A 24,955-nucleotide genomic window follows, 5' to 3' on the forward strand; every position below is an offset into this window, starting at 1 on the left:
AATAACTTAACTAAATTTTTTATTATTATTTTAAATTTAGTGTTACGACGATACGTACTGTAAAATGTTTCCGTTGGTTAAAACATAAATTTTGCAAATCGGAAGACCAATAATATTTAGTCTTATAATTTCGATTTCGTTTGACTGCTGTGCGTTGTTGTAAAGTTTTCTTACGTTGTCACGTGCTACTGACGTCACTATATGGCTGTCTTTCGTTTTGAGAAATGATGAAGTGTTTATGTAGAAGGATATGGATATTGGATTATTAGCATTCTTTCCGTTATCATTCCTTTATACAGGAAGTTATTTGAATATTTAAAGGTGAGACACGATCTTATACACTTCTGTAAGTAGCTATTTACTAATTATGCCTTTCATTAATGTTATTTTGAAGTTCATAAATACAGAAGTTATATTTTAAACACCCATTTAATTATTTAATTAGCAAAGTATTTTATATGATAATAAATTACTATAATATTGGTATTAATTGGTAAGTAAACTTTTAATATTGTAAATTTACTGGTGACTATAAACATTTTAAAAGTATTTTCAGTAAAATTTATTGTTTTAAATAATGTTACATTTAAGAAATTTAAAATAAAAATAAAATAAAGTAAGCATAAGCAAATATCTTCAAAAGTAAATTTAGCCATTTACTAGGAAAGTAACTTATTGCTTCTTCTTGATACAAAACATGCCAAAATATCTGAACAAGTCAAAACAAATTCTGCTGTAAATCAAATGTCTGAAATTTAGTCGAAATGGAAAAATTCTTTTCCAAATTGCTGTGTAAAGTGTTTAGACCAGCAATTCCCAAATTTCTTCAATCCATAAATTTGTGCCCGATGCCCCCGCCCCATTCTTCCTTGTTTGAGAAAAGCTCGGAAATATTCTTAGAAAAGTTTGGCTACGAACCTTGCATTTTGCATCCTTACTGTACATTGTTCTCCACGTCCGGAAACCGTTAAATGCAATGTTTCTTCTCACCCCAAAAAGTTGTTGGTCACTTGAACCCTTGCTGTTTGGTCGGGACCCTGCCTCCGGTGCCCCTTGCTTCTTTTTACCCCTAGATTCACTCTCTGCCCCTCGAGTGGTAATTCTCACTTTGGAAATTACCTCCTGAGGATTTAGAAAATTTCCAGTTCAAATTTTGAATAATCAGTTGACATGGTATTTAATTCATTTATGTTTTAGTATAACGTCAATTAAAACAAAAATTCGACACCTTGTCTGGTACCTATTACCGGTGCATTAAACAAAAATACCGGCATCTGTGGAGTTCGTCTACTTGTCTAATCTTGAAATATATCTACCATACTGTTGATGATGATTCTAATTTAGCACATTATCAGTTTTAAAACGTGAAATAAATATTTAATACAAGTCAACCCTTGAACCTTTTGAAGAACCGATCGTACTCTAACCTGATGCAGACCTTGAGTAAGGTTGAAAGCGTTTGTTGGACAATTTATTAAATATTTTTTGTTACTGGGCATAAAGGTTCTTCAAGGGTTGTCATTAGCAGCGGGAAGATATCTTTAAAATTAGAATATTAAATTTTTATATGTTGTTTTGAATGTTTCTCTTTTGATTACTAATCTAAAGATAAATTTTTAATTAGTAAAATGTAATTTATTTATTTAAATTCTAACTTTTAAATAACTATATATTTATAAGAAGAAGGATTATGAGATAATTGATGTTGACGTAATAGATCTGAAAACATTCCTGGTGAAATTAATTTTACATTTTCTTTACAGTATGTTTGATTTTGGTTTATCTTATAAAATGATCACACTTTTAAATAATTATAATCAAGAATTTTCTCTGGCTACATAATATTGATGATATTCTTTCTAGCTAAAGATGATTTTGATGTACTGTACAGTACTTTTCAAGTAATGAATAGGTTCAAAATAAGTTATACACAAATTTTTATCAGTTGTGACGTCTTTTCTTTGTTGTTATAAAAATAATATAAAGCTGCCACATATTTAATGTTTTCCAGACATTTTTTAAATCTAATTAACCAATATCAATAATAAATTTTGGTTATGTTAAAGAACTGTTTTTCTCCTAGATATGTAATTGGGTTGTGTTTATTTTTAAATTAACTAACTTACATGTTACAAGATAAAACAGAATCAAATGCATCTCTGTTTTACAAATATTAGTATTAATTTCAAATCACAAAAAGTTCTTTTTATGAAATTATGTAAATTTGTTTACATTCTCATCATAATGCAGAGTACAATATAATATATTTAATGTACTGTACATAATACTTATAGTAGTATATTATTTCTAAGTTTTTTGAAAAATCTTTTCTTCTTTTTTATTATTTATTTTTAAGAGATATTAATTTTGTAACATTATAACAATGACACAAATTTTTTAAGTAGTTATCATTTTATTTTTCTTCTAAATAGATAAAATTTCAGGTTTTCATGTCAAACTGTATTTCAACAATTTTTCTTTAAATCTAAATTCCATAGTGTGAAGTTCTATATAGTTTATTTTATCAGTATTTTATTTTATTACAAATTTGAAATGATCGTGGAAGCTATTCTTTTATAAATGCATGTGCTGTTCTTATGCTTTAGACTTAATTTTCAGTTTTTGAAATTTGTTTTCTATAAATATTTTTATACATTGTTACTGTATTGTAGGCAATTATATGAAATTAAATAGAAGTTCTTCAATTATTCAGAAAAATGACAGTACAAAAGAATTTGTTTTTATACTATCCTTTTAAAAGAAGAAAAAATTTATAAGTATAAATTTGGCAATATTAATAGGTTGATTAAATTATTACAAACCTAAAATATGAGAAATTTCCAAACATTGCTTAATTGAATGAAATACTACATGGATGTAGAAATTATTTTTTGTTGTTTGCATAATGTGTTTTAATTGGGCTTCTTTTGTATTGTTTTTCATAAGGGATGGTTATCGTAAGTCATGGTCAGCATTAACCAATTTTTAATACATTAGGTAATGTTACCTATGGTAGCGAACGTGGTGGCTGGTCTTTGAAACAGTGGGGACGCACATTCTAACCTAACCTAACCTATTCTAATAAATTATCCCTATTCTAATAATTTGGTTGGCAATAATTATGGTAATTTGTTAGAATAGGTCATGTTAGAATGTGCATCCCCACTGTTTCAGAGACAAGCCACCATGTTTGCTACCATAGGTAACATTAACCTCAAAATTAACTAAATAAAATTATATGAAAGAGGAAAATATATGACATTACAAGGCACAATGAAAAATACTTTTCCACTTACTTATTTAAAGAAAAAAGTCCAAAGACAATTGATTTCCACCTCCCTCAAATAATCATTTGAAATATTTAAAATGTTTTGAGACGAAATACAGGTATAGATTTTTCTTATAGTATATCACAAAAATCTGTACTAGTGTGCAAGTTTCAAACCAAATGCATTTCAGCCTAAAAGGTCCATTAGTCACTCCATTAATATAGTATTTTTAATTTTATTTGTTATGTTTGATATAAAAACATACTTATTTTTTATTCATTTAATTAAAACATCAATTTATATATTAATATATTTGAAATACGAAATAATAAAGAAAATAAAAAAGTGATTGTGAGTGGGCAAAATTATTTGGATTCAATAACAAAAAAAATAGAGATTTAAAAGTAACTGTTCTATCCTTGTATATTACAGAATTTTTATGCAATTATCAAATAAAGTAGAAATATACATTAGCAATGATTCTTCTGAAAGTTCAAAAAATTTTAGTGCTTTTGATTTTATATTGCAACATTGTGATCTTCCATCTATCCAATTATGGCTGATGTTCACAGGAACACCTCACATAGACAAATGCACCATTTTGACTGTAATTTTGATGATTGATTAACAAATTTGAGAGGTTTGATGGAATAGATGGTATTCTTTTAACTCTCACAAACCTGAGAATTTTTTTTACTATTATGTTTATTGCAAAAATTTCTTTTCTGTAGTAGATGATGTTGTCTTCAAACTTTTCCTTTTCACTAGAAAATAGATATTTTTGTTTATCTTATGTGTCATGCCAGAAGAAGTATGCTTCCTTCATATTTTACATGTATTCCAGAGACTTGCATTTTTTTTGTCTAAAAACCAAAACTGTGTTTCATTTTCTCTTATTGAAATATTTTATTAAAAAAATTTTTTTATATAATTGAGACGAGATAATAATAATAATAATAATAATAATCAGTGCAGAGCCAAAATGGTTAGGAGTTGAAAGTTGAAATTTGGTACACAGTTAGGGTACCAGATTTAAGTACCATAATCAGTGCAGAGCCAAAATGGTTAGGAGTTGAAAGTTGAAATTTGGTACACAGTTTGGGTACCAAATTTAAATACCAAAGTGTTAAGTAACAATGGAAATGTTGAGAACAAGAGAAAGCGACGTGCAAGATTTACAGGCTCTGGAAAAAAAGAAAAAAGAAAGAGTAATATGTTAGAACATATTCGATTTTCAAATTTAAACAGATTAGTTCGGTTTTTCTCGATCTTTCTTCTTTAGAACATTCGATGAAAATCGAACGATATAATCAGAACACATTGTGAAAATTGAACAATATTAGAACATTCAACTTTCAAATTTGACCTTTCTTTAGAAATATTTAGTTTGTTGATGAAATTACTCTTTTTCTCTTGTGACTATAATGTAATAATCTTAATTATCGCTATCGTTACTTTTGCCGGAGCAATGCCAGGCCTACCTGCTAGATATTATATAATCTTATAGTAGGTTTTTGTGGCAGATACATTGCTTTTGACTGGAAACAGTTGTTTGAATAACAATGTGTAGTTAAGTTTTTTGCTGCTGATTAGTTGTTTTTATAATGGATGGAGCTGGCTAATTTTTAGTTTTGTTACTACTATAAAAAATCAATACAATTCTATAAATTGCATAATTTTTTAAAAAACTTGCATATAAAAATTGATTTTTGTTTTCCAGTTTGTATTCATCTGAAACAGATGCAATAAAGTCTTCTAGAATAAATATAATTGACCAGAAAATTATATGTCCAATGATACCATGTATTGTGAGGTTTTTCTTATAGATAAAATTAATAATTGGACATCTGTAATATAAGTGTACGAAATACACTTGTTTTTGGCATGCTCATAAAATGTGGAAATAAATGTGAAACTTAGATTGCTTTTTGTTATGTAATTTTTTTTAAGTTTGTTATATGACACAATCCTCCCACAGAAGTTTGTTTGTTATTACTCATTAATTTTTACATTCTTTGTGAATGTAGATTGCCAAATGATTACTGAATTACATCGAGCTATATTACAAATATTATTATTAATTAAAATGCTAAGTAATTTGGCACTAGAAACAGGCATTAGGCACAATCTCTTGCTAAATTTAATAATTATAATTAAATTAATATTTTAATAATTAATTTAGAAGGTTCTGGAAGAAAAGAATCAGTCTACAGAGGGGCTCGAACCAGCAGGTTTGAGCCCCTCTTTACCACATACCCTTTACCTGCTTCCACTTACCACGTACCATGCAGCCATACTGACAGTTATGCTACTTGGACCTTTGTCTGATCCTTGCTTACTAGGTTCTGGAAGCAAGGATCTGACAATGGTCTGCATAGCATAACTGTCAATTTGACTGTGCAGATTTGATGTTTTTGACCTGATTTTGAAGAAAAATTTAAAAAATTATTTTCTATAAAAAATTAATTTTTTTGTAATTGATATTTTATTAAAAACTTTTATGACTGTAATATGTGATGATTATATATATATATATATAAATATTAAACATTTTTTTTATTTTTACAAAATTTTGAATAATTAAATACATTTTTGAAAAAAATTTCTGAAGATTGCTTTTTATTTACATTTTACCACCAATGGTATAATTAATACACAATTTTAATATATTACAAGTGTCATCTGGAGAATTATTGCTTCACTTTTCTGTTGCAACACGCTGTTAAATACATTTCTGTAGTCTGTTGAGGACTGGATGTCTTTATAGAAAATAAGCTCGGCAACATTTGCTGTTCTGAATACCCACACAAGTCCTGCCAAACAGCATCAATTTACAATCAGTGTGAGTTTTAGTTTGTGACACTCATTATTTATTACCAGTTTGTTTGTCAGTTGCTGGTTTATTTTGCTATAGTGATTAAAAAAAAATAGTACAAATTTTTTCTACATGGAAAATATGTAGCAGAAACTCTGCATTAGATTCTTATTTTAATTCCAAGGCTCTAGAAAAATTATTAATAATCAAAACTGTCAAAAGAATAATAAAATTTCAGAAATGATAAAGAATGGAACAATTGTCAAGTTAACCAATTAATGATGAATGATTAATTGGGATTGTATAATCATCTAATCGTATGATTAATCACTAAATAATTATTGTCCAGTATTTTTTAAAATATAAAATTTCAATTTTTTTAAATTTTAGTTTTAACTTTTTTATAATAATAGTTTTGTTCAGTATCTGTCAGTAAAATAAAATTTATATATTTAATTATTTGTTTCCAGTTTAAAGTTGTATGAAAATACTGAAAAATAAATTTCATAAATTGTCCGTGATTAAGTTAGGTTACTACTATTTATTTAGTAGTCAGAGAGCAGGATCACGTCTAGATATTTATCATTGGGGGCATGGGGGCATTTTGGCTAATTTTACTGAATGATGCATATAGATGATATGAAAATTCATCATAGTGCCAGTCAAGAAAGCTGACTTTACTTTCTCCATTTTCTAGTTCCTTCTTTATAGTGCTGAATAGACAGAAAAAATACATATTATTTTTATGATTGTGATGACTGCTGACTATTCAGTGAAATTTGCTAACATTAGAGGTGAGATGATTAGTTATGAATGAAATTGTAGTTTATTCTTTAAAAAAAAAATATATATATATATATATATATATATATATTTCTAAAAATGGTATTAGTACCATAACAGAATATTTTCAATGACTTGTGAGCACTAAGATTGGCCTTTACCACTAGACTTATTACACCACAGGACATAAAATAGTGTTTTTCTAAGTCTAATTTGATTTTCAGAATGCATTTCAGACCATCAGCTTTTTTGCTACAAAATTAAAAGGAGGTTAACAATTTTAAAGTACTGTAATTGACACAAATGAAAAAAGGCTATAGAATTACATTTAACATGTTGATTTGACGTTTAGAACATTAAAAGATTAAACATGCCATAAAACAAAAAAATTATACATAAAAAAAGAGTAGTGCTGATACAATAAAGCAGAATACTAAACTAAAGTACTGGTAAAGCAGCAAAGTAGTAAAAATATACATTGTTAAAACAAAATAATAAGCAGGTTCACTGTAAAACGAATAAAGTAAGATGATGATGTGAAGTACATTCCAGAATAGCCATCACCCTCTCCCCTATTCATTTTCACACTTCTCCCTCCCCCCATGCCCCCTCTGGTCAAGTATGTGTACCACAATTCGTGTAATTTTTGGCCGAAATTATTATTCGTGATTTTCTCCTTTTAGTTTTTTATTATTTCTAATTGTTCATACCATCTTCTTTTATAGGTATTTGATTCCTTTTTAACTATTTTGACAGCATCCTTTACAATTTGGCAGCCTTCTTTATTACAGTGGATAGCTACAGCTGAGTAGTTGTTGTTATTATTGTACTCTATGGCAGAGATATATTCTTTAAAACAAACCTTTAATTCCCTACTAGTTTCCCCAATGTAAAATTTGGTTCAGTCGCATTCTAACTTGTAGATAATATTTTTGTTTTTTGTCCCATATGTTAGTCTTACTGTTACATATGTTTATTTTCTTATGTAAGCTGTTATGATGTTCCTGTACCAAAATAATAAAAATAAATTAAATAATTATGGTAATTCTTTCAAAAATACTCATTATGTAAGTGATTTTTAAAAAATTTATAAGCTGTGTTGTCAATTGATTTGTTTGTGTGTATTAACTTTTTAAATTATTAATCCAGTTACTGATCATGCACTTGCTATAGCTGTTCATTAAATACATTTTTATGATATCAATAAATTTAATTAAATTGAAGACATCATATGTGGTACGTTACATAATTTCATCCATTAATTCTCCAATCATTATTGAAGAATTAAAATTGTCGAGTGACAACCAATTAGTGCAGTTAATCATTATCAAACGATTAATTAGTTCATCTCTAGGAAAAGTTAGAAACTTTTACAAGTAGAGAGAAGAAAAAATGCATTTATTGAATAATAAAAATTAAATATAAAATCATCATAGATAAATTTTGTTTTGGAAATTAATTAATTTTTAGCTCAAATCATAATGGTTAAAATTTCAAAAAAAAAGATTGTATTGCTCATTAAGAAAGAGAAAATGAAATATGGTCAAGATCAACTAGGTCATTTATATGTTTATGTAATAAACAACATTCATAATGCAAAGTGCAATATTTTTGTTCAAATTAGCGAAAAAGATCTTAGATTGCATGCATTAATTCAAGATTTTAATGTTAATTTTGATGGAGTATGATAGTAATCTTGTAAATTTATATTAATCAGAAATTTAAATTATCTGACTTCAAATTAATGAAGGTTGTTTACGAAATTTTGCTTATGTAATTAAATGAACACATCAAACAAACTATTAAGGCAAAAATCGAGCAATGAGTTGCTTAACTTTCTAGGCAACATTTAACTCTGATGCCATCTATTATGATATATTTTATTTAAAAAACTTTTTTTATTTTTAATTATTATAAAATGTCAAAAAGCTTAATTTTGAGTGTAGGGATCGGTTTTATAAAAATTTTGTAAATGCCAGTAACAAGTAAAATCATTATTTAAGTCGACCCTACTTGAGATATGACACACAATTCCATTTATATCCCCACCCCATCGAACTTTAACAATCAAAATTTAATAGCATCAATTCTCTAATACACAAACCTCTCTGCAAAATTTCAGAAATTTTCAATAAAAAGCAGAGGAGTTAAGCTTCAAAGAGAGTGAACGAAATCAAGGTCCCTCACACACGCAAAAGCATTCATACATACAGGGAAAAAACCCCAAATTTTTTTGCATTTCTTGACATTTCAAGGTTCAGAGTCCAAAAATGTAAAAATCTTGGGGGGTCATTTTTTTTGACAGATTGCCATACTTTCATTCTATTATATATAACAGAGACAGGAAAGTAAAAAGAAATTAGTGTACTGTACATACTGGTAAATCATTTTATAATGGAAATGACAAATACTGTTGATGTAAAAGTAGTTCAACAACTAAATTATGTTGCTTGCTACCTTATTAACAGAGGGAAAGTATGAGGATCCGGCAAAAAATGACCCACCCAAATTTTTACATTTTTGGACTTAGAACACCTTGAAACATTGAGAAATGCAAAAAAATTTGGAGGTTATTTCTGTGTGTGTGGATGGCAAGTTTTTGTTCACCCTCTTTGAAGCTTAATAACTCTTCTGCTTTTTGTCAAATTTCTGAAATTTTGGGAAGGTTTGTTTATTAGGAGGATTGATGCTATTAAATTTTGGTGGTTAAAGGTTGAGGGGGTGGGGAGATAATGTAGGTTGTGTATATTTCCAGTAGGGTTGGACTTAATAATGAGTAAAATCATCATTATCATTTACAATTTTTTATAAAATGCATCTACCTACCCTCAAAGTTAAGGTTTTTGTCATTTTATAATAGTTAAAAATATAAAAAGTTTTTAATAAAATGTGATTAACAGATGGCACCACCACAAATTTTAAATGTTGACAGGAAAGTTGAGCAACACACTGCTGGTTTTTTCTATTATTAGATAGATTATGTTATTTGATGTTTCTGATTATTGCTTAGTCAATATAGCAAGTTGCAATTTGTTTTGACTGTTAAAATGATTTTTGTTCATAACAACTTTATTAGATATGAAAGTAATAAGCCTTTACATAAATATTTATTTTTTTACAATGTTTAGTTCAATTTTATAGTAAACCTATATTAATTGGAATAAGCTCTCTCCTACCAAAATTGTTTTCATAATTAATGCAGTTGTTTTGATAAATGTCTTCATTAATTATAAAAACAGTTTTGGTGGAAGTGAGCTTATTCTAATTAAGATATAATTAATATAGGTATACTATAACTACTTTTGTTTAAATGTTGAACTTATTATTTCGAAATTACTTGCATAACAAAATGAATATATGACATAAAGATGGATTCATATCAGAAATTTTATCATGTAAATTAAAATTGACCAACAGAATTCTGAATGTTGGTTGATGAAAAATTATATAGAATTAGCTTTGATAGCAAATGAAATGAATATATATGTGATATTCATATTTATCATATTCATCTCACATAGGGATCAAAATTTTCTACATTATTTGCTATCAAATTTTATAACCAGTAAAATTAAAATCTATCCTGTAAACAATTTAATCAGCTGTTATATCTCTTATTAAATAACTCAATAACAAAATCCAAATAATATATTTACAAATTCACTAAACGGATTTCCTTTTTTAGTCAGTTGACTAATGTGTAAATTTATGAAATTTTCAATTTAAAAATATTCAATTGACTGACAGTTTACTGATAGCTGGCAGCGCATCAAAATGTCTACCTATCCTAATGTCGTCATTGAATGTTGGCTGAGTTATTTTTCATTCAAATTGGCAATCCGGCGAATAGCCAACATTTGAGATAATGTACCAAACAGGAATATGATGTGAATCTATCGTAATTAACAATTAATGTTAAATTTTATTATGAAATGTCTTTTTTTTTCTAGCCATGGTTTTATTAGTTTCAACATATAATTTCTCACATAAAGTAAATATACCAGTCATTTACTTGTATCTATCAAACTTCATATATTCAAAACTTATCTCACATTTTTCTTTTCTTGATAAATATTTTGATATCAAAAATATGATAGATCACTGCATAATTTCTGACTTTTTTTTTTTTCCCCTTATTTTTTGAATAAATTAGAACTTGCAGATTTAAACAGTTTCTGTAATTAACAAGTGATGAAATATACTAGAATCATTTGATTAATTATAATAGAATAGTGACAAAAGTAAAATAATATCCCTTTCTTTTTTATCAACAATAATTTTAAATTGAGAACTATTAATATTTTCCATAAAGAATTAACATTTGAATGGTGTAAACAGTTACTTTTTAAAGTAATAATTATTTTTTCTTAAAAATAGAATTAGAATTTAATTTATCAATATAAGACTCAAAATACAGTGTGTGTGTGTGTGTGTGTGTGTGTGTGTGTGTGTGTGTGTGTATATATATATATATAATATAATATATTTCAGTCTTGTTTTTTAAACTTACTATAATAGGAAGGAATGTACTTGATTGAATTTTATATATATATAAAATTCAATAAATTTTAATATAACAACCCCAGAACATGTTATTACTTTCAATTCATTCTATACTAATTAGGCTGTAATTTGAAAAAGACCTATAAATTCCCACTGTTGTCCTTCTCTCTGTCCTTCCTTAATCTTGAGAACAGAGTTGAATAGATGAAAGCTGAGACCAGATATGGAAAGCATAAGTGCAGGGGACCCCAATTATCTATATATGAACTTCCAAAGCAAATCAGAAGTCACATTATTTCAATTCAAAAATTTTCCCCAAAAGGAGTTATATGGATGACTGGCACAACTCAATTGCTAAAGGAAAAGTATGATATACAGGGACAAGACAATACCAATTTGAAGGCGACAAGCATATATTTTGAATTAAATAAATTAAAAAATGATTAAAAATTGCAGCCTGGCATTGTGGTGATGTTACAATAAAATAATCGCTTGTATTTATAATTAGTTTGGATTGCTTTGTATTATCAAATTTCATATATCAGAATATAAAAGAAATGGAACTCAAAATGACAGTATAGATAATCATAATAAAGAACAGAATTACAGAATTTTGACAAACAATTATATCTGTATTTGTAAGAATAAGAATATATAGTAAAATCTATCTAAATCAAAATTGTATCTACTGAATTTTTTTCCATTTTGAACTGGTTTTAATATATTTTTTTCCCTTTAAACTATATGACTACCAGATAAATGCCATATAGTTATGTTCATTTTTATAGTAAAAATATTTTTACCTACACAAAGAAATTTTGTTACTAGTTTTAATCCAGTGTGATTCCATGTAAAGATATGAGTATTTGAATGCAGTAATTGAGAACTATTCAAAGGTGAATTTTCAGGTGCATTCTTTAGAAGTTATGTTCTCAATTAGTATTGTATAATTGCCTGAGTTGATAATATATCAATCAGCTTGCTTGTCATTGCAACTTTAAGTGATTTCTACAGACTGAACACATGTAGGAATAAGAAAAACATATTCCAATTAATATATATTTTCTGTCAATGCTAATTCAGTATTTTAGTGATAGTGCAAATTATCTGCAAGTTAGTCATCTTGTAGTACTGCCTTCATTTCAGTAAGTTTTTTGTTGTTAACTTCTGAATAAATATACCAAATCATCTGAAAGAAATGATGATTTCATTATTTATTGTTTTGTAGTGGCTAATTTTCATATTAATTTTAAATTTAAAAAAAATATATATATTCTTTTGTCATGGTTGTCTTAATGGTCAATTTTTTTCTCTGCTTGTTGATGGAATGCAATTTCTATTTTAAAATGTCATTTATATAAACAATCTTTTGTGTATAGATGAGACTTTTGATAAAGTGCTAAACAGAAATTTTTTTTCTCAATAGCCTTAGATATTTTTATCCTGATTAATGTCTATCAAATCTAAAATTATTGAAGACGCTATTTTACTATATACCAATTATAAATACACAACAATTATACAAAAACAAAAAGATAATTTTATCTAAATATAATTAAATTATTTGCTTATTAATGATTTTCATTAGTTAAACTCTAGGATTTACTTATTATCTAGTTTGTGAATTTTATATCTTCTGCATTTAGCTCTATTAATTTTATTTTTCTACAGGAATACATACTGAGTTATATAATACCTGTCTTTGAAATTTTCTTTATTAGTATATTTTTTGGCTAAAATCATATTTATCAAAATCTGCTTTTTCTTTTATGAAATTTTTACATGCTCTTAATACTGAATTGATTAACTCAATTAATGAATAATTTATCTAAATTTATTACATATTATTACATATTGAAATGATATTAACCCGTAAAGGGTGTTTCATAGCAAATTGTTACATATATCTCACATGACATACTCTATACTTTCAGAAAATAGCTTTTATTAAGTTAAGGTTCACCAGTGGCTGAATGGATAAAATCACTGAAGTTAGTCGTGGAATTGTATCCGGAAAGGAAACACCTTATAGTATCACTTCAAAGCACCAAGCTCATCTTTACCAAAGAGAAGCTCCCAAGAAAAAATCTGACTTTCACTTCAGGTGCCATAATTTTTACTTGGTGTAATATTTTTTTTTACATCTCGGATGTTTTACTATGGATATCAGTTGTTTTTATACTAGTTTGGCTAATTCATTTTTTCACTATCCTTCTATTGGTTTTGAGCTATTTATGATTATTATAGCTTTGATAACATAATTTTGTCTTAAAACAGTCAAAAAACAATGAAGAAATAAAACTGAGCTCAGAATCTAACTGCAAAATGTAATTTATAGGATTGTTTCAGCTTATTATTCACTGGTTTAAGTTCTTGGGGCATGATAGTACCTGTCAGTTCTTAAAGACTAATGTATACTTTAGCTTAGCCAACCGTTGGTAGGAAATTAACTATTCCTGTTGTTGTAGCCAGAGCAAGAGAAACTATTTTACAGAACAGTTTATTAAGTCATCCATCAAATCATTATTTTTTGTTTTATTGTATTTCATTTTTTTTCTTGAAAATAATTAAATTTAAATCAATTTTTCATAATTTACTAGTAAAAGTGGAATTATTTTGGCTATTAATATGCAGTGTGTCTCTTTACATACTCAAAAGTTTTTCTGAGGTAAATTGGTTATATCCATTTTTTGATTCTTACCATCAGTTTTAGTACAACTTTTCATAGAGAAATTTTACAGTAAAAAATTTGGATTCTCAGTGGTTTGTTTCTCTTATAAAAGGAGTTGTCATGTGACATTTTAGAAACGGATAAGGTCTGAGTTGTACATTGCAAATTTGTTAGAGGCAGACTTTTTGTTTACTGACTCCACCACACTGGGGACTCTTTTCCTTGTGCCTGACAATTTACATAAAATCATTTATATCATACTAATTTTTCTGTTATTAACTCAATGATAACTGATTTTTGATTCAAACAGGTTATTTGCAAAATACTAAATGGGATTATTTAATATTGATGTACTGTAGACTTTAAATGACTGATAACAATATCTGAGATTACAATAAGTAATGTTATCAAAACTATCAGATCCGAAAATATGTTAGAATTCAGTTAAGTTTTTATAATGTATTTTAATTACAATAAGCAATTGTTACCTCTTAAGGTATGTAGGCCTTTTTACATTCGTTTTTGTTGATATCAGTCTCACCATGTAGCTGATAACATGCAATTGTTTTCAGTTTAAGCCAACACCTTTTTAAATGTTAATTGTTTTAATTGTTGTGTGCTTTGCTCTTGATAGGATAGTTAAAATTGCTGGCATTAAGCTAGCTATTGTTAAATTTGGTAACAGAAGAACAATACAGAATGAATTACATGTTAATTAATAAATCTTCAGGTTACATAATTTTTAACTGTTTTAACTTGTTCTTTAAATGTCAGTCAACAAAACTGGAATTTCCATTAATTTTAGCCATATTTACTTATTATGCTTAATCTTATCACTCAGTTATTATCATCATTTTAGGCTAGTTCTAAAGTAATTACATTGAGTAGTCTACTGTATTTAGAAACCAATTAAAAATAATCTTTTTTCCTAGGAATGATTTTACAATAAATTGTGGTAGCGGAGACTTTTATATTGATAGAAACTCCATAAAGATTTTTAGTTTTATTAACAACAATAAAATACAATAAAACTCACTATTAAACAAAACCTTTCCTAGCTTGAACATAAGATAGAATCTTATTCATTAGTAGGCATAACAGCCAGTCATCATTATGACCTTGGCTTCAAAAAATATCTTAGGGAATACAGCATGCATTGGTAGTGGTATATTGGTTATAACACTACAATATGAATAGCATAAATTTTTATTATTCAGTTTATTGGATCAGTTGAGAGTATCATACACTCTCACAAGGAGAACATTGCTACATGCAAGCTGTATAATATTCAGTACTAACATTTATTTGATAGTTAAAAACATGCTATTTACCTACCTAAGAGGTTATTTCTCTATGGTCAATATTTCAATTTTTCATAAGAAAATAAAACAGACTATTTGACAAGCAGAGTGAAGCTGGTTAGCAGTGATGTCATTACATTATGATGAAATGTACTGTATCCTTGAGCCATGCAATTGCTAACAAGCACTATTTTTCTATTAAGATGATGTCACATACAAGCATTGCAAGGAAAAAATTAAGATTGTGATATAAAGAAATAAACAGTGCAGGAAAAGTACTCTTAATATTAGTATCCATAAATCATTCTTGCAAATATGTATGATAATTGTGGTAAACAATCTTTTAATCAATGTTTTTCATAAATAGAAACTATATGTAAAACTAAGTTGGTTCTAACTGGCCCATTATGGATGGGTATGGCCACTTTCTCTTTAATTCAAAATAATTAAATTTGAATGTTAGATTTATTTCATTTCATCTGGAAACATATCATCATAAAAGTTTATAAATTTTTATGAAATAGTAGATTTCTGTTTTCTTAGTATCTCAAGGCTTCAAGTACTATTTCTCTCCAAAATCTTTGAACATATCTCCCATATTATATGCAATTATATCATCTCTAGAAATTCATTTTTTAATTTTTGTGATTTCCTTGTGACAAGCGTGAATTTGAAAAAAATCTAAAATCTATCAAAAAAGACCAATTGTAACAGCCACAGATACTAAAATTTGGCTATAGATCTAAATCCTGTTGTTTGTCTGTTACCATTAGTCTTTTTGAAAGGCTTGAAGACTATCTGTGAATTATTATAATGTTGTGCAGATAGTTAGCAATTTTCTGTGGAGTATACACCATTGAAAACATGAAAATAAAACCTTCACATAACCTGTCCCTCTGCTGCAGAGGTATAAGTAGTGGTGGGATTCAGCTGGTTTGCATCAGTTTGGCAGAACCGCTTCCTAAAATACTTTTTATTTGGTGAACTGGCTGTTAAAATTGTACTTGTAATATTTATTTAGGCAGTTTATCACAAAAGTCTCTGCATACTCGGTGTAAACTGAAGCAGAATGAGAGAGAGAGAGAGTGCAATAGAGAGAGATACAATAGACAAATAAATGCAAATGATTGTAATTGATCTGTAATCATCTATCACATTAAGCATCTGATGATATCTGATCAACTCGTGGGTATAAGTGATAATCTATAGCAGGGGTGGGCAAGCAAGAGTTCAGTGGGAGCCGAAATGTAGGTTTTGCAAAATGCATGGGAGCCGCAGTTCTGTAGTGTTGTGGCGGATAGTATGGGAAGGCGCGCAATTTTATTATATAATATAAATATAATATGAAACAAATATTGAATTTTTTTAATGAACATATTTTCACAAAATTATAAAAATAAAATTGTAAAAATAATAATAAAAAGCAGAAATAATAATAAAAAGCAGAAATTAACACTTTCAGCAAGAGCTGCATGTAACTCAGAGCTGCATTTGCCCATGCCTGATCTATAGACACAAACATCTGTTTTTTGTTTTTTTTTATCTGGGAAATTCTTTTATCTTATTTTGTCTATTTTCTTATTTGTTGTATGATCTAATATATTCTTTAAACATGTAATAAAACTGTTGTTTTTATATTCAACCAACACTCAGATAACAGTTTATAATCATTATAACAACACCTTAAATAACCAAGAGAAGATTTATTCAACGAATGTTTTCAACCTGCTCAACAGACCATCATCAAGTTTTAAATTTTTGGAACATATTTTTTATAGTTCATTGGGATAGCTGATGTGAAATTTGTTTTTCTATTGTTACTTTTTTTTTAAAGCAAAGTAAGAAATTAAATTAATAAGCACATATATTTTATATGATTACCCTAAGATGATTCTAAATCAGTGGATTAAACAGCATCGTAATAAAATAGATTTAAATAATAACAAAATGACAATGCTAAATTCATATGCATTTATTATAAAACAGACATGGGCAAATGCGGCTCTTTTTGAGTTACATGCGGTTCTTGCTGAAAGTGTTAATTTCTGTTTATTATTATTTTTACAATTTTATTTTTATAATTTTGTGAAAATGTTTATTAAAAAATTCAATATTTGTTTTATATTATATAATAAAATCGCACGTCTTCCCATACTATCCGTCACGACAGTACTGAACTGCGGCTCCCATACATTTTGCAAAACCTGCATTTCGGCTCCTACTGAACTCTTGCTTGCCCACCCCTGTTATAAAGGTTATTGAAAAAAACAAAATGATGATAAAAAATCATAAAATAAAACTTGTTCAGAGAGAAAACATTGTTTACATAGACTGATTCATAATAAAAAAGGAAAGAATAAAAAAACAATTTAGAAAATATCTTAAAAAAATGCTAATGTAGTTTATCTGATCCCTTGTATATGTAGTAACCCATATTATTACATAGGAGAAACAAAATGGAAATTACAAATCAGTGTTAACAAACAAAAAATGGGCTATTAAACTAAAATATAAAAACTCAGCAATAGCAGAACAGTGTGAAAAATGTAATTGTAATATTCATATGTACAGAATTAAAATATTACATTTCAAAGAAAATATAATTAAAAAAAATAATGTGTAAATATTATATTAGACAAAATAAAATGAATTTAAATGATTGAATGAACTTACTGCCATTTGGAATGAATATCAAGAAAGATGTGAAAGGTATAGAGAGAGAAGAGAATGATAAGAATAAAAAATAAAATAATATGCAAGAGGATTGCTGGCAAGAACTATTTAAAAAAGACCACAAAGAGGAAGTTGGTCCAATACAAAGAAATGAAAGAACACTATAAATGTGACTGAAGACGGGTGTCAATAAAGGATATGACATCTGAAATGTATTTCATCAAGTGGAGGAGGGGCAAGATTATAAACTATATGTAGAAACTGTATGTAAAACTCTTCTAACTGGTCCATTATGAATGGGTCTGGCCACTTTTGCTTTTTAATTCAATTTAATTAAATTTGAATGTTAGATTTATTTCTGTTCATCTGGAAACATATATCGTCATCATCATCATCATCATAAAAATTTATAAATTGAATAAAATAGTAGATTTCTATTTTCTTAGTATCTCAATCCTTAGTGTGTCTTGTTTTAAAGATTTTTAAAGAATTCCTCTAATTTTAAGAGATTTTTTACTAAAATCATTAATTACAAAAAATTAAATTAAAAATTACATTAATTACAACAATTAAGACCATAATTAGAAAATATAGTCTTTATAGTTGCTGTATTTAAGTCTCCTCTTACCTACAGAAATTTATCATTCCTATTAGTGGCAAAAGTTTTTTTGCCAGCGGAAAAGTTTACCATGTTAAAATGTGATTTGCAATTCACAGAAGAATTTACTAAAAAAGATATCAAAAGGATAAGAAATATTGACACTTATCCAATTCAGTTTTTACCAGAAATTTGCTCTATATAAGAAATAAGGTTAAAAATTAAGGCATTAAAATTATTGGGCTACAATTTTTGAAAAATATGTAGGCCTATAAATTCCCACTGTCATCCATCTCTTTCCTTAATCTTGAGAATTGAGTTAGATATATGAAAGACAAGACCAGATATGGAAACCTTAGAGGTAGGAGGTCCCGATTAACTATATATGAACATTTGATGCAAACTGGAAGTCGTGCATACATAAGTTGTTATAGGAAAAGTATGATATACAGGGGCAAGCCGCCACTAATTTGAGGTAGAGAGCATATATTTTAAATTAAATAAATTAAAAATATGATTGTCACAATGCCAGGCTGCAATTTTTAATGTCAATAAATAATTGCTTGAAAAAATTGTTTTTTATATTTAATTTTTTTCTAGTTTATTTCAACAGTTGTTATTATTTTGATAAATAAAACAGAAATGAAGTGATATATGATGATAAAATTTTGACAGTCAGTTTATTTAAACAAATAATACACTGATATTGTAGAGACTTGATGGATTTTAATGGTCAGACTATTCAATAGAATGCTGAACTATTTTGTCATTTAATCACTGTTTTTAAAAAATGTTATACAAACATTTATTTTGTCCTTCTAATCCAACATTCACTAGAGGTCAAGAATAATTCAGAAGACAATCTTAATTCACAGATCTTTTATTTATATGCATTTTTGATTGGAGTCTGATTTCACTGTATAAGCTTAATCACCAACAAAACTGAGCAATAATATACAAATAAAGACAGTGTGTTTTTATTTGTATATTATTGCTCAGTTTTGTTGAAATTCTCTCAGCAGACTCATGAAAGTTCAGAAAAACAAATTCTTTCAGTCTGTATCTATGACCTGTTTCAGGTTACAATTTTCCAGAAATGGAATGCCACAGGCTTCAATGTTCAAAAATGAAATGTGCAGAACTCTAGAGAATTTCAAATTTAAAACCAAAGATTGACCAATTGTGCTCAAATGTAGTTGTTGTAATATGGTTTTATAATTGATAAGTTTTTATAAATTGCTTTAACCAATGTTGGATAGCATTATCTGAAGATGGATCTTTTCCATACTGAGTTCTGTAATGACATTACTTTGTCTTTCATAACTAAAGTGTGTACACTGCTTTCTCTTGAATAGTCACCATTTTGAAGTATGATGTCATATTATCTCACAGACATACAGCAAGTATAATGTTGCCAAATAAAACTTTAAGCTAACTTTTTTACATTCTATAAGAAGTTTTATATTATTGTTTATGGTTGAAAAATTATAGGACAGACTTCCTAACAATAATTTAGAATTATCCTGTATTTACCATATGAAAGTATTCTTCTCTTTAACTGGCTAAGCTTTAATCAATTATTTTTCTAATAATGTTTTGAATTGGTATCATTAAAAGTATTGTTTCTACATGAAATGAATGTAATTATTTCCTGTTAGTAGAAAAAATACTTTTAATGATACCATGTGTAAACTTCATGGTGTAAACTTTTTTCAGTATACGGTTTTTTTTAAAGTCGTATATGAAGTAACTTGTGCCTCATCTGATTAGTCCATATCACAAATTCTCCTAATTCACAAATTGTAAGTATAGGTTTTATACTCAACATAATTTTGGACAATCTGTTTTTTATTAATGAAGTAACTTACTTATATACTTAGTATCTGATAAGGCATTACAGAATAAAATGCCATTCAGAAATTCTTGAAAAGACTGTCGATGAAGAAACAGAATTCACTGAAGACCATAAGAAAATTAATATCAAGAATGTGATTTACATGTTAGCATATGCTTTTCAGGAAATGCTTTTATCAATGCTTGGAGAAAACTATAATCTGATGATGATAAAAATTTAACTGCAAATTGCAATCTGGACAAAGAGCCATACACTAAAGATATGACAGATCATTGCTCTGTTTAATAATTTGAAACAGTTACTGGAATTCAAAGAGATGTTAATAAGTGGCTCATTAGCAATATTGTAGAATAGGATGGTATACATTAATACTTTTTGCAGCTCACGTCGCATAAAATATGAATAAATATATCAGTTTCCCAACTTAAGGAAGTATGAAGGAAAATTGAAAGGAAAATTTTTTTTTATGAAGGAAAAATTCAAACGTTATTTTCTATAATTTATGTACGTGAATAGTTTTTTCTCAATGAATTTAGTAAAAATTAAAATAAAAAACTGGCTAACAGACACATCAGAACTAATTTAAAGCTAGCAGTGACTAATATTTAACAAAATATTTCTGATATATTACGTTTACATCAGTTTCAGAAGCTAAATTAAGTACATATGATAATTTATAATTATACGTGAATAAATAATTGTGATTTACTGGCATTTTTTTTTTCTATTTTCTCTTGTATGCTCCTGCGCCAGTTCAAAAGTTTTGAAATGCAGCCCTTACATAGAAAAACATTGCCCGTCTCTGTTGTAGAGAATGAGGTATTAACAGATGATGAAATCATTTAAGCAGTTAGTCAAGGAGAAGTAGCAGAACAATAATCAGAGAACTCAGAAACTATAAGCAAATCACTCTAGTGATATGCAATCGATGTTTGTTCTGAAGCAGGTTTAAAACTACACTGAAGCCTCTCTCTACCAAATATGATGATAGAAATGACAGCAAAAACTTTTGTACAACAGTCCATAAAGCTGGGTACAGAAGTGGAATATCTTGTTGCAGCCAAAACTTTTGATAACCTTGTTTGAATTGTACCTTGATCCTCATTTCTGCTGATTGGTGATCAGCTCACCTTGCAAAATTATATTTGGTTCTGTATTAGTAATGTATGGGTTTATTATCCAGTCTGGTATTTCCAACGGTAAAATATCTTCGAACCTGGTTTTGAAATCTAAGTGAAGAGTCTCCATACTGACATACTGCAAGATGTTTTCTTCTTGGATTGTGCCTATCTTAAATAAGCTGGGGAACTGGGAAAGCTCAGATCTTGCAATATTTTGCTTAAAAAACATTAATCTGGCAATGAAAGCCGATATGACCGATTTTTGTTTTGATGAGATTCGAATTATCTCCTTGCAGTTGTAAATTAACATCATGGCTGCACTTGCTTTGATATGTTCGATAAGACAATGCACAGATGTGTATTTTCATGCATTCTTACATGTGACTTTTTTAATGTCACATTTTACTGTTTTGTTTGCAAGTTTAGTATGTAATGTGTTTTTATCAAAAAATGTTTTTTTTTTTTTAATTAGGTACCTGTTGGATTCAGATATTTTGAAGTAACAAACAAATACCAGTAGTAAGGGGGTCTATTTTTACTTTTGTCAACCCCCAAATTTTTTTACTGAAACTATCGACTCCGGGGGTTGATATTGACCACTTTGGGAACTTTTTATCTAATCGATCATAAATTGTAGATATACTGAATTTTCATGTGCAAAAAAGTGTAGTTTCTACTTCCAGTTTAGGCTCTAGTCACATGGTTTAAATTTTTGAATTTTGAAAATCTATTTTTGAGAACAAAACAGCAAGAAAAAATTAAATCTAATTCAGTGAAATCGATAGAGCAGATTACTTCAAATTATAAACGTAGTATTCTTGGTAACAACTTTAGAAATAATTTTAAATACAAATAGTAATTTTAAATATAAAATGAAATATACAATTTTTAAGGAAATTATATCAGAGTTTAAGCCTGTTTACTCAAGATAAAATTTACTACATGTTAACTATTTGCTGAGAGTTGAGAAACTTATTGTAACCTTTTGTTGACAAAAGATGTAAGAATGTCAAACATATCCATAAATTATGTGCTGTTCTTCTATTACTTTTATCTTCCAGAAATCTAGAACAATAAAAGCTTTATATAAGACTTTCACTATTAAAGACTATTTTTCAGGTGACATAGACTACTGTCCTTCTGTTGTTATGGATTTTTTAGTTACTGTTTTATTTCTTCACAGTTGTCATTTTTATTTATTTTGTCCCAGTAGTCAGTTTTATATTTATTTTGCAAATAAAGTAAATAAAATATTATATAAGTCTTTTTTTTTTTTTTTTTTTTTTTTCAATGTAGATTTTCACACTGTCTAATTTTGGTTTTGTTTTTTCTAAGATCAATGAGACTTAGATTTGTTGTGTAGAGCAAAGCCATGGATTATAAAAGAAAACAAAAAGCTTTAGATTTATATTTTAGACTTACTAAGAGATATATAGTTTTTACAAGTTAAAAAAAAAAAATCTGGTTTATATATTTTTCAGTTGAAATTTTCTCCACTATATACCGTATTTTACGGACTATAAGATGCACTTTTTTCTTTGAAAAATTGCCTCCAAAATTCAGGTGCGTCTTATAGTCTGTAGCGTCTTATAGTCCGTAAAATACGGTAATTGATTTTTGTCCACAACATCAATATACAGTAATGGATAAGTTGATATTGCTATATACTGTAAAATTCCCTTGTTTCAGCAGATTCGTTACTGCAAATATAAGGTAAAAAATGTAGATTTTGTTAACTTGTTTCTGAAGTTGTTACAATGATGGTAGAATGTTTTGAAGTGATCTATTTTACTTGATTTCAAAGAAGTTCAAGTTTTTTTCATAGTTTTGCTCTTTGAAGATAGGTTCCTGAATTTCAAAATATTTGATGATTATATGTAGAATATTCTGATTAAAGCATCTGTGATAAATGGTAAATTTGGATAAAGTTTAATTCAAATATAATATGTACTTCTGGACTATTATCAGCTAGTAAAAGAATAAAAAATATAAAACAAGTAAAAGATTTAAAAGACATATGATAATACTGTCATCATTTGCAGTAAGAGAAGGAAATGAGGTTAATTGGAATTGAGTCAAAAAAGTTAGATATTCATCTGGCTAAGTGTTCTAAAATATGTGAAATCTACAAGCATAAAAACAAGTTTAGTTTCTTTAACAGTAGGAATTAAACTAATTAACATTGGTTTTGGTTTGAAAGTTTTATATGATTTACTTATTATTTAATTTCAATAATTTGTGACATACTGCATTTTTTGTTTTTGTTTGTTTTAAATTTATTTATTTCAAACTTTTTTCATTTATTTGTTTTAATTAATACTTTTTTTCTAAATACAGTTATTAATTGTTCATAATGTAATACTTTTGTTATTTTTTTGTTTTTATTTATATATTCCATATTTTTTTTTATATGATAGTTTTTCATCTCTACACTACATTTCAAATTTGTATGTAAAAAACTTTTTAACTTATTATTATATTGATTCTATTTAACTTTTTGATGTATGTAAAAGCATTTTTACTTAAACAAAATGTCTCTAATATTGTCTTCTTTACAGTGGGGTACTTTTAATTACAAATTTTTTATTCATGTATATAAATGATATTTTTGTATTCATGATGATTCATCTTCACTCTTTTAACTTAAAGTACAACTAATTGTGTGTATATAATTTGTTACCAAATTGCACCATATTATAAATATTACAGCAGAGAGAAATTTTAAAGTATTAATGCCAAACGATTGCCAAATTATTTGGCTTTAATATAAAACTATTGGGTTTGTATGTTTATATTTGTATTTTAAAGTATTGCTTTGGTGATTCTATAATAGCAATGATATAAAATGTTTATTATTTCAGAAGTTCATTGAATATAAGGAACACACTATAAATTTTATCCTTAAAGAAATATATGCATTAATGGAGTATAAAATATATTACATCTTACATATTTATTTATTTTCAAGAATTTTTGGATTTACATCCATCTTTGGGAAAGCTTAAAAGAAATTAGAAATTTTAAGCATTCCAGAAGATGAATGCAAATCCACAAAAGAAGAAATTCTTCTGTAAGATTTACTATCTAGTAGTTTCTACTCCAATAAAGTACTGTATATATATTGTTTTATAATCTAATAAGCTAAAAATGTATTTTCATTATAAATATATGTTGAATATCAAGATTTATAACATTCTTTTATAACTAATAGAAAAGGCTAGTAAATAAAAAAATGAATCAATTAGTGAATGCTAATTGGTTAATTTCTTATTCTGACTTCTTTTCCTGATTTATACACCTAAATGATGTGTTTTCTTCAGTTAATCAAGATAAAACGAAGTGTTTTAAACTCTAAAGAATCATCAC

The 24,955-nt window shown here is 27.3% G+C and overlaps 1 protein-coding gene across 3 annotated transcripts in view; it reads left to right on the forward strand.

The window, feature by feature from the left end:
* Positions 1–37: 37 nt before the first annotated feature.
* LOC136977206 (TGF-beta-activated kinase 1 and MAP3K7-binding protein 2-like) overlaps positions 38–24,955 on the forward strand; it is an 81,544-nt gene continuing 56,626 nt past the window's right edge. The window contains exon 1 of one of the 3 annotated variants that reach the window (XM_067272670.1): positions 38–321. The gene's annotated coding sequence lies outside the window, so the exon portion shown is untranslated. Of the gene's footprint in view, positions 347–24,955 lie in introns of all 3 variants that reach the window. The other 2 variants (XM_067272672.1, XM_067272671.1) reach the window with 2 other exon arrangements.

This window comes from Centruroides vittatus, unplaced genomic scaffold (genome assembly GCF_030686945.1).
Source record: "Centruroides vittatus isolate TY-2023 unplaced genomic scaffold, ASM3068694v2 contig_452, whole genome shotgun sequence".
Taxonomy (NCBI): domain Eukaryota; kingdom Metazoa; phylum Arthropoda; class Arachnida; order Scorpiones; family Buthidae; genus Centruroides; species Centruroides vittatus.